This window comes from Furipterus horrens, unplaced genomic scaffold, assembly GCF_987537825.1.
Source record: "Furipterus horrens unplaced genomic scaffold, mFurHor1.1.pri manual_scaffold_1, whole genome shotgun sequence".
NCBI classification, from domain to species: domain Eukaryota; kingdom Metazoa; phylum Chordata; class Mammalia; order Chiroptera; family Furipteridae; genus Furipterus; species Furipterus horrens.
The window spans coordinates 57,490,363-57,505,155 of record NW_028327171.1 but is presented as its reverse complement, the minus strand read 5'-3'; positions in this window follow the sequence as shown (position 1 = coordinate 57,505,155).

Below are 14,793 nucleotides of genomic sequence, written 5' to 3'. Positions count from 1 at the left end.
GGCTCTCCACCCTTCTGCCTGCTGGCTTTATGAGGCCCTGCATATTAGGGTAGATCAATGGGCTTGGAGTTCCAGTCTCTCAAAATCAACTTCCTCCTTTGTCAAGTGGCCATCGGGATACCTCTCCCACTTAAAATTTAAGTGACATAATATGCAAAGCACTTGGATCACAGCAAGTACTCAAAAAAGATGCCAATTTTTATTATTGCTTCTATTATTTCGACTACCAATTAGCATACTACCAATTTTGCAATAGTCTTTTTCAAAGCATGCTTACATATATTTACAATTGTGTCTTTATAAAACTTATAAGCAGAACAGGTCTTGAAATGTATTCAAAGAAGTAAAGTTGCTTTCTCAAGGTCCAGAAATAGGTGGTGGTAAAATTCGGACTCAAAATTAGACTTTTTGGATCCTGCTTCAGTGTTTGTGTGTGTACAATTATTACCTGTCCTGTATCTGATTCCTTGTGGGGAATGCACTACTGTCTGTGAATATTGGACTCATTGAGCTTAGGAGCCAGTGAGCTGCTGTTATTTGTGAAATATACTTGTATTGCTCTGTGCATATATCATTTGTGTTTTTCTTAATATTTGGGCTACTTAAAAATCGATGTTCTCTGAGTATGCAAAGTGGGATAGATATTAATTCCATTATGTGAAACAAAGACTACAGCTGTGTGAGGTTGAGGAAACTGCGACAGATTTTACAAAATGCTTTGGGAACAAAACTGCAAACACTCCTGACAAAGACTATAAAACATATGGTTTAGCATCCATTTGCATTGGCAAATGCAAAATATCCAGGGAAAAGAAATATGTGTGTTTTTCCTTCAGTTATTTATTTTTTTTATAAGTTCAAGGGTTAGGAGCAATTTTGAGAAGTTAGATCAGTTTGCAAGACTATATTTAGGTCACCTGAATTTCAAAATACTTACGACTTATGTAAACAATTTATATCAATATGAAATCACTCTATGGAAATTGTTTCTTTATTCCATTTGGGAAAGAAATAACTATTTTTTAAACTATTAAAAAAGAAATCAAGCTGGTGAATAAATAACCAGAAATAGGTAGGACAGTGTGGACATAACTGGAAACACAGAAAGTGAATTCTTACAGGAGTCTCAAGACTGAGGCATTGGTCTTCTAGCTACTGGGAGTGTTGGAATTGCTGTGGCTGAAGAAAACTGCCCTATTTAAGATAAGACCTGGTGCCAGGGCAGCACCTTCCAGTGACCAATAAGTGAGATTGTATAAAGGTTGTGCCTCCTTGCTACAATTTGAATGTCTCCAAAGGGTGTTAGAGAAAAACAGCACTAGACACTTGTGAAAGGTGGGAAGACATTTTATTCAGACTACTGCATTAGGACAAAAGACTCCAATTCAAACTAAGCTCAGTTCTAATTAAGACAAAGATAATTGATGTCTTTAAAGAGAAAAGAGGACTAGAGGTATTGAAAAAGGGGGTAACAAAAAACAAACAAAAAAAAAAAACCAAACAAACTAGGGGCCTACTGGGAAAGGGAAATTATAGAAGGGGAGTAACGCAAAATGACTGAAAATGGTTTGGTAATGTGGGTATGGGGAGAGACAATGTACACATTGCGGTTTGTCAACAATGCTTTTTTTTTTGAGCAAAGACTCAGCACAGGGGCTGGGGACACTTTTAGGGGTGAGGCCCAGTGCAAGTGAAGGCTAGGCAAACACTTGGCCAAGTCCCTGAGCATCATGTTCAAGAAAATCCATTGTGTTGTGTGTGGGAGCTCAGAGTACCCAAGTCTATCCATTTTCAGAACTCCTTGTAGGGCTTCCTGAGCATCCATTCAGAATGCCATGGAGCTGAACTCCCTCCGTGCAATCTTGCCTCTTTCCACTGTCCTCTCCTCCAAAGGTGTTGATTCTAAGTTTTCTAATGAATATCCTAGATCCTGATCTTTACCTGTTGCTACTTCTGACGGAATCCAGGCTCTCCCAATGTGCTTCTCATAACAATAGTCCTTAGGCAGTGCACTGATTTGAAATAGAGAATTCTTTTTTTCCCTCCAAAGATATCTTGCTATATATGTGTAGGTCAAACTGATCATAACCTTAGAATATGTACGAGCTTCAGGATTGTGGCACTTCATTTGATCTAAAAAGGAATGATTCATTTGGGCTGATATGTTCTTAGTCATCTGTGTTTTAATTTCTACACATTTTACATTTTAATTTTTGTTTTTGCTATAATGGTCTATTATAACCCTGAATAACTGAAATGGATCAATAATTTGAAGGTAGTCTGCTAAGTCATGAATATAAAGAGATATATCATAATATAAATGCTATAACTCGACATTATGAACCCATTATATTTTAAGTACAGAATTAATTGGATGGTTATAGTAAGTAAATCTGGCATGATGCTCTTACACAAGCAGTCAAAAAAGTGCTGACAGAAGGAACAGTATACATGAAAATTAGATTTTGTAGGACCAGTGATCCATCTACCTCTGTTCCTTGGGATACAATTTGCATTAGAATTTTGTCAAATAGCATCATTAAACCATTAAAGCTATAGCATAATTTTCAAACAAAGCAAAGTGACTTCATTAGTTAACCAAATTAGTTGTTTTTTAAAAATAATTATTTAAAATATTGTGATTTTTTTGCATGAAATTGGTTTAGTCACTAAACATAGAGAAAAATCCCAAGTTTGAGGCTTTTGACAAGATTCATACTATTGCCAAAAAATTTTTAAACAAACACAAAGTTATAGGTAAACATTAGCTTCAGAAAAAGCAACAAAAGCAATTTCCAAATTTATTTTATTAAAGGGTACTGATAGGCATCAAGTTACATTAATGCAGACTCTGTCAAATAGTAACTACTTTCTTACATAGATAACCTTATGGTGGAACAAGTCTGATATGCAGAGAAGAAATGAATTCCTAAGATATATGTGAGAAACATATAAGAGGTAAGTAATCTATGAGATTGTGTTTTCTTTATTATGAAAACTCTATGCTATAGAAAAAATTGTGTTTTAATTTTGGTAATAATTACTTTGTGAACCACAATGAAGCCTCTAAAGGTGTGCTGGCATTAAACTGAAGAAATACTATTTATACAGAGACAGCAAGGAAGGCCATTGCTACTCGAAGGTAGCTATACATATAGCTTTACTCACAAAGTATACTTGGTATCCAACAAAAAAACTTCCTGGTGTTGTTTCTATGTTGAAGAAGAAATTAGAAGTTATGAATGTGGTGAACTTTTAACCATGGATTTAGGTTTTTTCAACTTCCTGGGAAGGATAAGTAAGCAAACAATATAAGATTATTTTTCTATTTTTAACTAAGCTAGTAGAAAAATATTAATATTATTTTCTATCATTTGAACTTCTATAAACAAATTCTTTGAACATATATGCCCCTCTGGTATCACTGCATTTTCTTGCAATCCAATTATAGTAAAATTTCTCAAATAATAATTTGCTTTCTTCTCTTTGCTTTATTTCTTGTTCTCTCTAAAGTCCACTCCAGTAAGGCTTTCTTTTACACTCAGTGAAACCACATTGTCAATGACACAACAACTTCATCTCAGCAAGTTCAAGGGTAAATTGTCAGATTTCTTCATCAAATGTTTTCTCATTTGAATTCATATATATATATAATATAATATTTTATATAATATAATATAAATAAAATATATAACATGAAATAAAATATTATATATAACAAATATATAATATATACATAACAAAACATCATCATCATCCCTTATCTATCCTCTCACTCCTCATTTTCAGAAAAAAATCTTTCTATTTTTATTGTGTCTGCTAATATTTATCTTTATAAAACTATTATTTTGAGTTTTAAAATTTTATACATTACTTATTGATTTTATATTATCAGTGGCCAAACCATCTGAATAGACATTTTTCCAAGGAAGATATACAGTTGGCCAGCAGGTATATGAAAAGATGCTCAACATCACTAGTCATTAGAAAATGCAAATCAAAGCACCAGTGAGATATCACCTCAAGTCTATTAGAATGGCCATCATAAAAAAACAAAAGGGTGGAGAGAAAAGGGAACACTTGTTCTCTGATGGAAGGATTGTAAACTGGTACAACCACTTGGAAAACAGCATGGAGGCTCCTCAAAAAGTTACAAATAGAACTACCATATGATTCAGCAATTCAACTTCTGAGAGTATATCAAAAGAAAATAAAAATACTAGCTTAAAAAGATATCTGCATTTTTACGTTCATAGCAGCATCATTGACAATAACCAAGACATGAAAACATAAAGACGACTGAAGTATCCATCAAAGGATAAATGAATAAAGAACTATTCATATATATTATGGCTAAAATTAAATATATATTTATATATGTAATTGCTAAAATTGTATATGTAAATTTAATATATGTTTATAATTTAAAAAATATATAACTTAGATACAAAAAATGAGAAAATACTACTATTTATGACAACATGGACGTTGGAGTCAGTATTCTAAAAGAAATAATTCTAAAAAGGCAAATACTGTATGATATTACTTATTTGTGGGATCTAAAAAAAACAAAGTCAAATAGAAAGAGATCAGATTTATGGTTACTAGAGATGGAGTATAGAGAGAGGAAGAAATAAAAGAAGGTGGTCAAAATGTATAAACTTACAGTTACAAGACCAATAACTACTAGGGCCATAATGTACAGCGTGATTATAGTTAACACTGCTGTATATTATACAGAAAGGTTGTTAGGACAGTAAATACTAAGCATTCTCATCACAATATTTTTTTCCTTTTTATTGTTTGTATATCGCAGAGGCAGATTTAACAGCAGGTGCACCTGGCGCAAGCCCTGGGCCTCAACTTCTAAAGGGCCCTGCAAATTAGTTTGTGGATATGTACTTGTTTCATTTATGGTTTTAAAAATAGTTTTCTGTTGCATATAAATAAATATTTTTATTTTCCCTGTCTCTCTCTCTTTTTTAAGGGGCCCAATATTTTCTTCTGTGCCTGGGGCCTCAACTGACCTTATTCTGCCTCTGTGTATATGAGATGATGAATGCTAGCTAAACTTGTGATAATCGTTTTACAATATATGTAACTCAAACCATGATGCTGTATGCCTTAAATTTATAGTGATGTATGCCGAATGTAACAAAATAAACTGGAAAAAAAAAAGAGGGAGATGTTCCTACCTCATGATATATTCTATCCCCAAAACACAACACATTCCAGCCTCAAACACAGTTAACCTTAAATCAATATTTATTATTTACATTACAATTATTATGTAAATATACTCAGTTGAGTCTTAATGTATATCATGGTTACATTTCCTTTATTTTTATGACTTTTTAGAGTTTAATAATTACCTCATTTTATTTATATGTGTAGTTTTCTTTGTCACTAATAGATTTGAAAATACACACAAGAATGATGAACATTCTTTAGAGTAATTCCAAACCCGTAGGATTATTGATCAGTTTCCTTTTAATCTGAAGGTATCCATCAGAAATCCTCTCTTGTCCTATAATCTCTGCTGGTTGTTTTCTATGCTCACTGGGGGTCCCTTCACTATCATTTTGTGATCTTCCTGTACAATATTTGTGTGGGATCCCCTAGTTCTTGGCTAATTTCTCTTTCTCATTTTTACTTTCTTGTTTAGTAATACATAAAGTAAAGTAAACATGTCTATATTTTAAATTCAGACTTGCTTAAAAATTTGGCAGGTATAAAAACTTGGGTTGGAGATAGTGTCCCTTGTAATTTTGAATATTGTGCCATTGTCAGATTTCCACTATTACTCTAAGTAAGTCCAATGATATCCAGGTACTGGATCTTTGGACATGATGTGATGTGTTTCTCTATCTCAGAAAGATTTTTATGCTATTATCTTTATCCTGAAATTTTATCATCTGAAGTCAGTCTTTGGCCATTCATTGTAGTGGCATTTGGATAATCCTGGCAGTCCAGAGAATCATTATATCCATTTATAAATTTTTCTTTTATTGTTTCTTTGTTGAATTTTTTCTCAATCTGTATTCCCTTTCTTTCCCCTAGTATTTAGTAATTGAAGATTGGACCTTGGGGATTTATTTTAAAACATATTTTTATTGTATTTTATATTTCTACATCTTTGGGTCTTTTTTTTTTTTAGTGCAAAGACACAGTTTTTATTTTTATAATGGAAATCAATAATATTTTCTGATTTGTTGATTGTTTTACTATTACAGTTATCCCACTTTTTCCCCCATTGCTCTCCTTCCACTCAACCCACCCCTTATCCCACAGCCAATGCCCACCCCGTTGTCCATGTCCATGGGTTATTTATACTAGTTCCTTTACTAGACCCTTACCCTACTTACTCCCTTCTCCCCCCTCCCCCCACCCCTGGCTCCCATAACTGTTAGTCTGCTCCTTATTTACATGCCCCTGGTTCAGTTTTGCTCATTTGTTTGTTCTTTGGGTCTTCTTTCTGGAAGGTTTGTTAACTGTTATCCTCTCAGAATTCTGCTAAGTTTATTATAAACTAATATATTTTAAACTTATAGCAGCTCTTTTTCTGTTGTAGTCAGAAATTTTCTTTAAAATCCTTATTGCTTCAAGTGTTATGTTAATTACAGGTTTTAAAAATGTTTTATGTAAGAGATCATCCTGTTAATCTTGACAGAACTTGCGGGCAGGAATACAAAGGAGTCAGTTCTTTCAAAGGGGGATCTGAAAACGGTCATTTTTCTCTTAGATTGATCAGTTTTTCTAGAAAACAATCCTTTAATCTCTTGCCTTGGGAAATAGAAAACTTTTGTTGACTTTCTGGCAGTTGAGCGGGGAATATAGGCATTTCCTCATTTAATTAATTGAGTTTAATGATTGAATTGTCTTATTTAGTCTCTGTTCTCAGAAAGGAGCGAGTGCTAGATGTCCCCAAATCTGGAGTTTCTCTCACAGACTGCCATGTGACAGCCCACCTTTAACACAGGCTTCCCAAGGACTGCTGCCTCCACCTCACGAGATTTCTGAGGTTTCGAGGTGCCAGTCTGCTTGCTTCTTGTTGCCACTTGGGCGTTAGCTACTAAACTAAGTTGTCTCGTTGTTATTGTGTTTTTTATTGTCAGAAATTTTAACATCTTTTCTATCACTTCCTCTTTTTGCCTTAATTAAAAAATAATTTGTTTCTTTTTTATTCATCTATTATTATTTTTTTATGGAATTTTGGAAAAAGAATGGGAATAAATATGTATTGTTAATCTGCATATTTAAGCAGAATCATGGCCTCTTTATTATAATAGATACTTCAAGTATCTTTGGACACAGCAAAGTTCCTCATGTAAACTTATCTTATTAGTTACTCTTTCTAAAATCTATTTTACAAGTTGTGCTCCTTCTCCCAACAACTACATTTTGGAATGTCTGGGGCTCAGGACTAAATCCTGTCTTCTATTTTGCCTTTTCTAGGCTCAGAGCCTTATGTAACATCTTTACTTTAATCCCCAAATATATCTCAACAGCCCCAAACTACCATAATTACAACTGATTAATGCAAACTCCCACTGAACATTTTCAGAAACATAACTTCAAAGGCATCCATAACTAATATGCCCAAGTAAAATTGAGATTCTTTCTTTCCCTGCCAAATTGTCAGTACTCAATCAGTGTTAGATATTCAGTCGTCGGCAGCCGTCCGTCTCGAGAGACGATGGTGTAGCTTCTTAAGAGTCTATCTGCACCGCCGAGAATGGCTGTGCAGTCTGACTCGGGAGTGACAAGGTATCTGTCTCCTCCCGTGTTGAATCGACATCTTGCGATGACGCTGGAGTGTCCTCTCCAGTGAAGCTGAAGCTACAGAGCCTGGGCAGGGTGATATGGAGGGTCTGCTGTTGCCCATGCAGCAGACCCCCCCTCTCTTCGCAGCTGAAGGGTCCAAGGGAAAGACGGAGTCAATACAGCTTGGCTTCAGGTGCGCCGCAGGAGTTGCCGGTGTTGACTACAATGTCAAACCGCCTTAGGGACTCCGGCTCCGGATTTTCTGTCGGGGTTTACTCCCTTAGCCTTTCCCCTGAAGAGGTATGCCACAAGGCAGCAGAGGTTTTTTGGAGTCAGAGTTTTCCTTCTCTGATGTGCCCTGACTGGAAGATCGAACCAGCGACACTTAGCTCGCAGGCCGACGCTCAATCCACTGAGCCAAACCAGCCAGTAATGAGAAAGAAAAATGGAAATTTGTATTTCTGTGAGTGAATGTGGGAGTATGGCTCTGTGTATACTTATATATGTATGAAGGTTTGCTTAAGAATTGAAGAAAAATAAGCCTTTCAGTAATATAAACTTCAGAGTATCAGGTATCCTCATTGCTGTAAGTGGATTTCTACTGGAAGAGAGGAGCTCTAGGAAGAAATGGATTACAGAGATAAGCTGGTTGCAGAGAAAGCCCATGTTCCTGGGAGAAAAATATCTTTGATAAGTGCACAGAGTTGGGCTGGAGAAACATTAGGATGAAGATGGCACATGACAGACTGAATGCTCCTCTCTTGCATGGGTAGTTTCATGATGAATTTTCTGTATCTTAGGTTCCCTGGCTGGGGCCCTGTAAATTAAACTGACAAAAGAGAGATTAACAAGAGAAGTCCAACCGCAGTGTGTTAACACATGCATTGTGCATACACATGGGAGCATGCAGTGACTCGTACGTAACTCAAAGGAGTGATTAGAACCAGGGTTTATATAGCTTAAGAAATGCATGTTTAGAGAAATGATGTAACAAAGGAGAAGGACTTTGAGCTTCTAGTTGTGCAAATTGTGGGAAGGCAAATACATGGGGAAATGAACGGCAGAGGAGGCATCGTTTTTGCAGTTCTGTGGAATTCTCTAGCTCTGACTCTGGTCTGGTAGATACCATCCTTTTTCTCCAGTGGTTTGCTTCTGTCTTTCCTGGTGGAAAGGGCAGGGAGAGGTACCTTTACAAGATTACATCCAGCTTTTAGGTAAATGGAGGGAGGGGGGAGTTTTTCTTGTATCTTCTTTTTCACAATTGCTTTCAGCTCAAAATAATCTCTATACCAAAGTGGCATTTTTAAAGTGACATATTCTGATACTCTCTGGTACCGTTCTACAAGTAAGCACACATGGCTTATACATCTGCAATCTAGTAAAAAACATAGGTTTTGACTGAAGCAAAATGAAATTTTTAAATGTTTTAAGAAGTTCATTGTGCTACAAACAAATTTCCTTCCTTTTTTAGAATCTTGATTTTTTTTTGTTCATCAAAGAAGTTAATAGGTTTTCATAAAATTCAGCAGCTTATATATTTTAATGTGAACCTAGTATGATTATATTTAGTATTTACCTATATCATAACTCTTATTTTTAAAGATTCCTTCTTTGCTATTAAAAAGAAATATTTCATAGACTTCCTACTACATAATCAGAAAGTTTGGGATAAAAGAAAAAAAAACAGGATAAATGACTGTTGAACACTCTCTGTGAAACAGAGTAGTGTGTTATACTGGAAATGAGGCAAATGGGAAGATTCCACAGACCATTGACAGAAGTATGGGAGAATTCTTTGGAGAAGATAGTTGATGAAAAAGACATAGTAGGATTATTTAAATGTGGTAATAATAGTGTTGTTATGACAAGGCAATTTTCATTTTCTTAATACTATTTGTAAAAAAGGAGTCGCTCAGAGAACCATGAGGAGGCAACAAGCAGAAGAAAAGAAGTTTATTGAGGGAATTAGCAAGCGGGGAGAAAGCCGTACAATGAATGGCCTGGCTCCGGGCTCTTAGGGAAGGGGGGGTGGTTATTTTATAGGAGGAAGAAAAAAGATACTATTGAATTTAGTTGTTTACCTCACAGCTGGCTGATCAAGGCCTCAAGGCAGAACACGGTTTGGTTTAGCACATTCTGCAATCATGGGAAACTCCCAGACAGCTGCAGGTGGGCAGGAGGAGGAGGAGGGCATGGGAACTGAGGTTGTCACTATTAAAGTGGTACCAATTGCCAATTAACATGCACAGGTTTGGGAATTATAATTCATTCAGTGGTTCAATAACAAAATATAAACATAAATTATTGCATAGGAGGCAAAGACAATTGTCAGTCACATAACTATTAAGTACCCCTCCTGCTTGTTCTTCAAACTGGGTTTTACAATTGCCTCATCTTTGTCTTACAATTTTTCATCTCCTCACCAAATGCTCCATCCTCTGCTGCTCCTAAGATCTTATTGTTATAACAAAATTCAATTCCTCTTGCTGTATTAGGAAATTATTATCATCAACTTCAGTAATTCCAAAGATATGTATTAGACACCTATTATGAGCTAGATATTCTGCTGAATGCTTGGGTTACAAAATTTATAAGGTCAAGTGTGTTTTATTTTATGAAAAATATTTAATAACTTTATAAGTAAATTTAATTTTATAGTACAAAATTGATGAAGGGCTTGAAGGGCTGACAAATTTTTCATGCCACCAGGTGCATCAAGCTCTGGAGAAAATGTGACAGATTGGACTGTTTGCAGGGACTACGATGGGAAGATGCCTGGTTGACACAATAGCAGGACATGGCCCCTCCAACATTCCTCAGCTCTGCTCTGCCACTCCTCCAACACTCTTCACCCCAAATCCATCATGTCCCAAGCGCTTGAAGACTCATTCTTACTATTTTCTCCATTCTGCTTTATGACTATTTCATTTTAATTGGCTATTTACCTAGAGGAAATTGACAATAAACCAGGGTGGGTAGTTTTCCTCTTGAAGCTTTTGGCTTACTAAACATCTTATAAGACACAGTTGGAAACATCTTCTGGATCAGATCTGTCCTCCTATTGTTTGTACAGTTTCTAATTTTTCCAGTGCAATAGAAGCTAATATAAACTCTTTTCACTTCTATTTAAACTGAAAGAAATACATATCTTCATGGATAGGGTTGTATTTAACAGAAAAATAGAATATCTACATATGTCAGTTACAAGATTTTGTGCTTTAATGTCATATTTTGATTCTTGAAAGCAATTTCATTATTTACTTTTGGGCAGTTCAAACAAATCAGTAAGTTAATTAGTTACTTGGGTAAATAATGGAGCAATTATGGAGTATTTTGTTGGTTGGGGAGTTTTGATGCCATGTTATTTTAGGATTTTATGGAGAAAACAATACTGCGTAGCAAAAGGATCTAGGTAAATGAGGCATAATCCCCTGCCCTTTAGCCCATCTTGAGTCATTTAGTATCTTGTTACCTCGTTTTTTAGCCTCTTTGGTTCTTTGTAGACTCTTTTATATCATGAGATTATACTATCCTAAACTGAAGTGATATATTGAGGTCCTTTTTGACTCTTAAATTCTTATTTGGTATCCTTCAGGTAATAAAACTTATAATTAGGAAGGTAAAAACTAATTAGTTTTAAAGTAAGGGAGAAATGGATGTTTTATCAGATATTTATGGATAGGCTGAATTATTATGTTGAGAAAGGTGATTTCTCTGTTTCCAAACCTTTGTTCTGCAAATTACTTTACTAGCTACTAGTAAAATAGGTCTGTGATGCATTAAATACCTTGGTAGAAATCTTTAAAACTGAGCCTGATATGGGTTTTTTTTCCTTTTTTTCTCCCTTCAATCAGGCAAGGTGCAGAAATCTGGACCAAATAATGTACAGAGACACTTTTTGAGTTCTGTTTGTTCCTAAATATATTTAAAGAAACAAGAACAAAAGCCATTTATTTATTTATTTTTTTTAATTTAAAAGAGTTGACTTTACTGAGGCCTTCACAGCTCCAGGGGCTTACTGGCTAATCCCACTCTTACTCAATTTACAGATCTCTTATTTGATTGATCTACAGTGATTTTGACATAAATTTTTACTCTCATAGAATAGTTATCCCTTGACTTTACATTTATAATGGAATAAAATAAGATATATATACCAAACCGAACATGCATTGTGAATGAGAAAAATCCAAGTCCTTAGAATATCTTAAAAGTTAAGGGTATCTGACTTAGGGGAAGAAGATGGTTAGACATTGCAAATTAATATAACTTTCTTTTGTAAATAATTTAATTTTTTCAGTTTTACATATACAAGTCTATAAGATGCAAAATTAATGAATACATCTCTCTATATAAATTCGGGGATCATTTAATTATTCTTGGAGTTTGCATTTTCTGTGACATATGCATGCATAGATTCATTGTTTTTACTTCAAGACATTAGGCTGTTTGGTATAAATATTACAGCATGAGAAAGTCTCTCCTTTGAACACCAACACCACGGCTTAATAACAATTACTTTGTAGAGTTAACTATTTGAGCATCAGTTTTATTATCTGTAAAGTGATGAGCTAGATAGGTTAAAACTATACTCATTTTTATTGAATAAATTATAATAACCATTGTAATTTTATTTTTTGTTTTGTTACCAGGACTTTAGTTTTGTTGTTGTTTAAGGTTATGGGACACTTGCTTGAGTAGTTTTAAAAACTAGTTATCTCTTATGAATCAGCAAAGAAATAATATATCTACACAGGCCACTCAACATGTTTTCAGTTTAAAAATATGGTTGTATTTATATTAGGCAGCTGAATGTGAAAGAAGTATTTTCCAAACAACAATGATTATAAGAATATCCTCTAGAGGGATTCATTTTATGTTTTATAGCCATGGGCTTAAAATTGCCCTGAATGAAGATATACTGTCATGACTGTTTAATGAAGTGGGGGAGCAAATGGCAAACCAATCATGTTTTGGGTTTTTTGTTGTTGTTGTTGTTGTTTTTGATAGAGATGGAAGCTTCATGTAATTCAAATAAACATCTTTTAATATGATGGCATGAAGCTGATGATGTAATAGCTTTTAATGGAAAAGGAGAAATTTATTTTTTCATTCATAAGAACCCTTAGGACTTCATTTTTAATTGAAACTTACATTGCCAGTTAAACTTTCATCTTAGTTTGTTAAAATGTTCCACAATAAAGTCAAGAATTATACTTCACAATTTTCAGGACATATTTCACTGTCCCAAAGAACTAACTGAAACAAAATAATAAATTTTATTTTGAAAGTATAAACTTACATTCTTTTTTATGAAATAGAAGCCTATGAACCTAGAGTTTTTATTATTTATTTCAAGATCAAAGATAATTTAATTTTTAGTCTCTGATAAAGAGAATATAAGCAATCATGCCTCAACTTGCTCTTTAAAAAATAAGTACACTGTTTGATTTTGGATTTTATAGAACCTCTTTAATTATATTGTTTTTGCTATTGAATGTACATAACTCATTGAAATTTTACATACTGATTTACTTTCTTAAATAATTCTCTCTCATTGTGAAATTACTCTAGAATTGTATACAAATATTTTAGAGCAATGATGTTCATTACACTTCCTAGTTCTAAACACACAACTAACAATATAAAGAAAATTAAATGTCAATGAGCTTTTAAAAATAGATAATGTAAATTATTTCTTCATGCCTTTGAAAGCCACATAGAAGTTCTTTTTTAAGACATGAATTTTCAAAAGTGTTGTGAATTCTGTTATACTTTTTTATTATTGCAAAGAAATTTTATAAGTGATTTTTGAGTCTTGGAGAAGAGGGAAAACAAGAATTACACATGCAGATAAATTCAATGGCATGTTTCCTAGCCCAGCCACTTCTAAAATATTCTTACATTTTTTATCTCAGTAATTGGATTCCTTCCACTAAATTCTCATTATCCCATATTCTTCTTGTCCTGACATTGCTAGCCCATTGGTCACCAGGGTCTCTGCAATATTCCTCGAGTCTGTTTTTCACCATTTATTCTCAAAGCAGCCCTAGTTTAGGACTCCTATTCTCTCATTCATTCTCTCTCTCTCTCTCTCTCTCTCTCTCTCTCTCTCTCTTTCGCTCTCTCTCTCCTCTCTTTCCCCATCATTCCTTCCCACTTTGTTTCTCTTACTCCCCACTCACAGTAGCTCATGTTTGTTTAATGAATGTTTAGAAGCAAAACTTGGACACATCCATATATCTGTGATGCATTGATCGTTTGCAATTTTAACCTGAGTCACAGTAACCAGACTTTTATTTACTAACTCTCATTAAGTTTGAAAGTAGATAAAATTAAAATTACAAGCTGTCTCCCCATCAGGTATTAAGCCAAAGGTATTCTTGCAGGTTTTCTGCTCAGCTCATATTCTTTCCTTAGCCCTGGTGGGTCTCCAGGTTGTTAAACTCTTGGTTCTGACCTTATGACTAACACTAATTAATCTTAAAACTTATCCAAACCTTTCTGAAAAGATATGTTTGCTTATATTATTTTCAACTTCAGCTAACCTTTAATATAGTTCTTAACTCCTGTTGGCTCATCTGTTTTCTGACCCTTTATTTGCCTCATTTACTATTTTTAACACCAAAATTTATATAGACTTGGTCAGAAAGATCTGGGTTCTAGTTTGAGCTCTTTTTTTGACTGATTTTAAATTTATTTATTCAGTTTTTTAAGCCACATTTGAGATTATTAAATGGACATAATAATATCTTTGTCATGAACTTTTAAAGAAAAACATATGTGATTCACCTAGCATAGTATCTGGCTCACAAAAGGTACTAAATAATATTTATTTCCTTTTCTACCTTATTTGTGCTATTTTCTTCATCCTGGTTACTTCCCAATATATTTCAGCCTACTGCTGCCTGTCTATGACCCTGCATTGCACAAGTGGGATTATGTTGTTTGAAGCATATCTGACATAGCAGGAATGAATTATAGCAGCACGCATTCCTTGACCTTTCTACCTGTAGTAACCAGTGAACT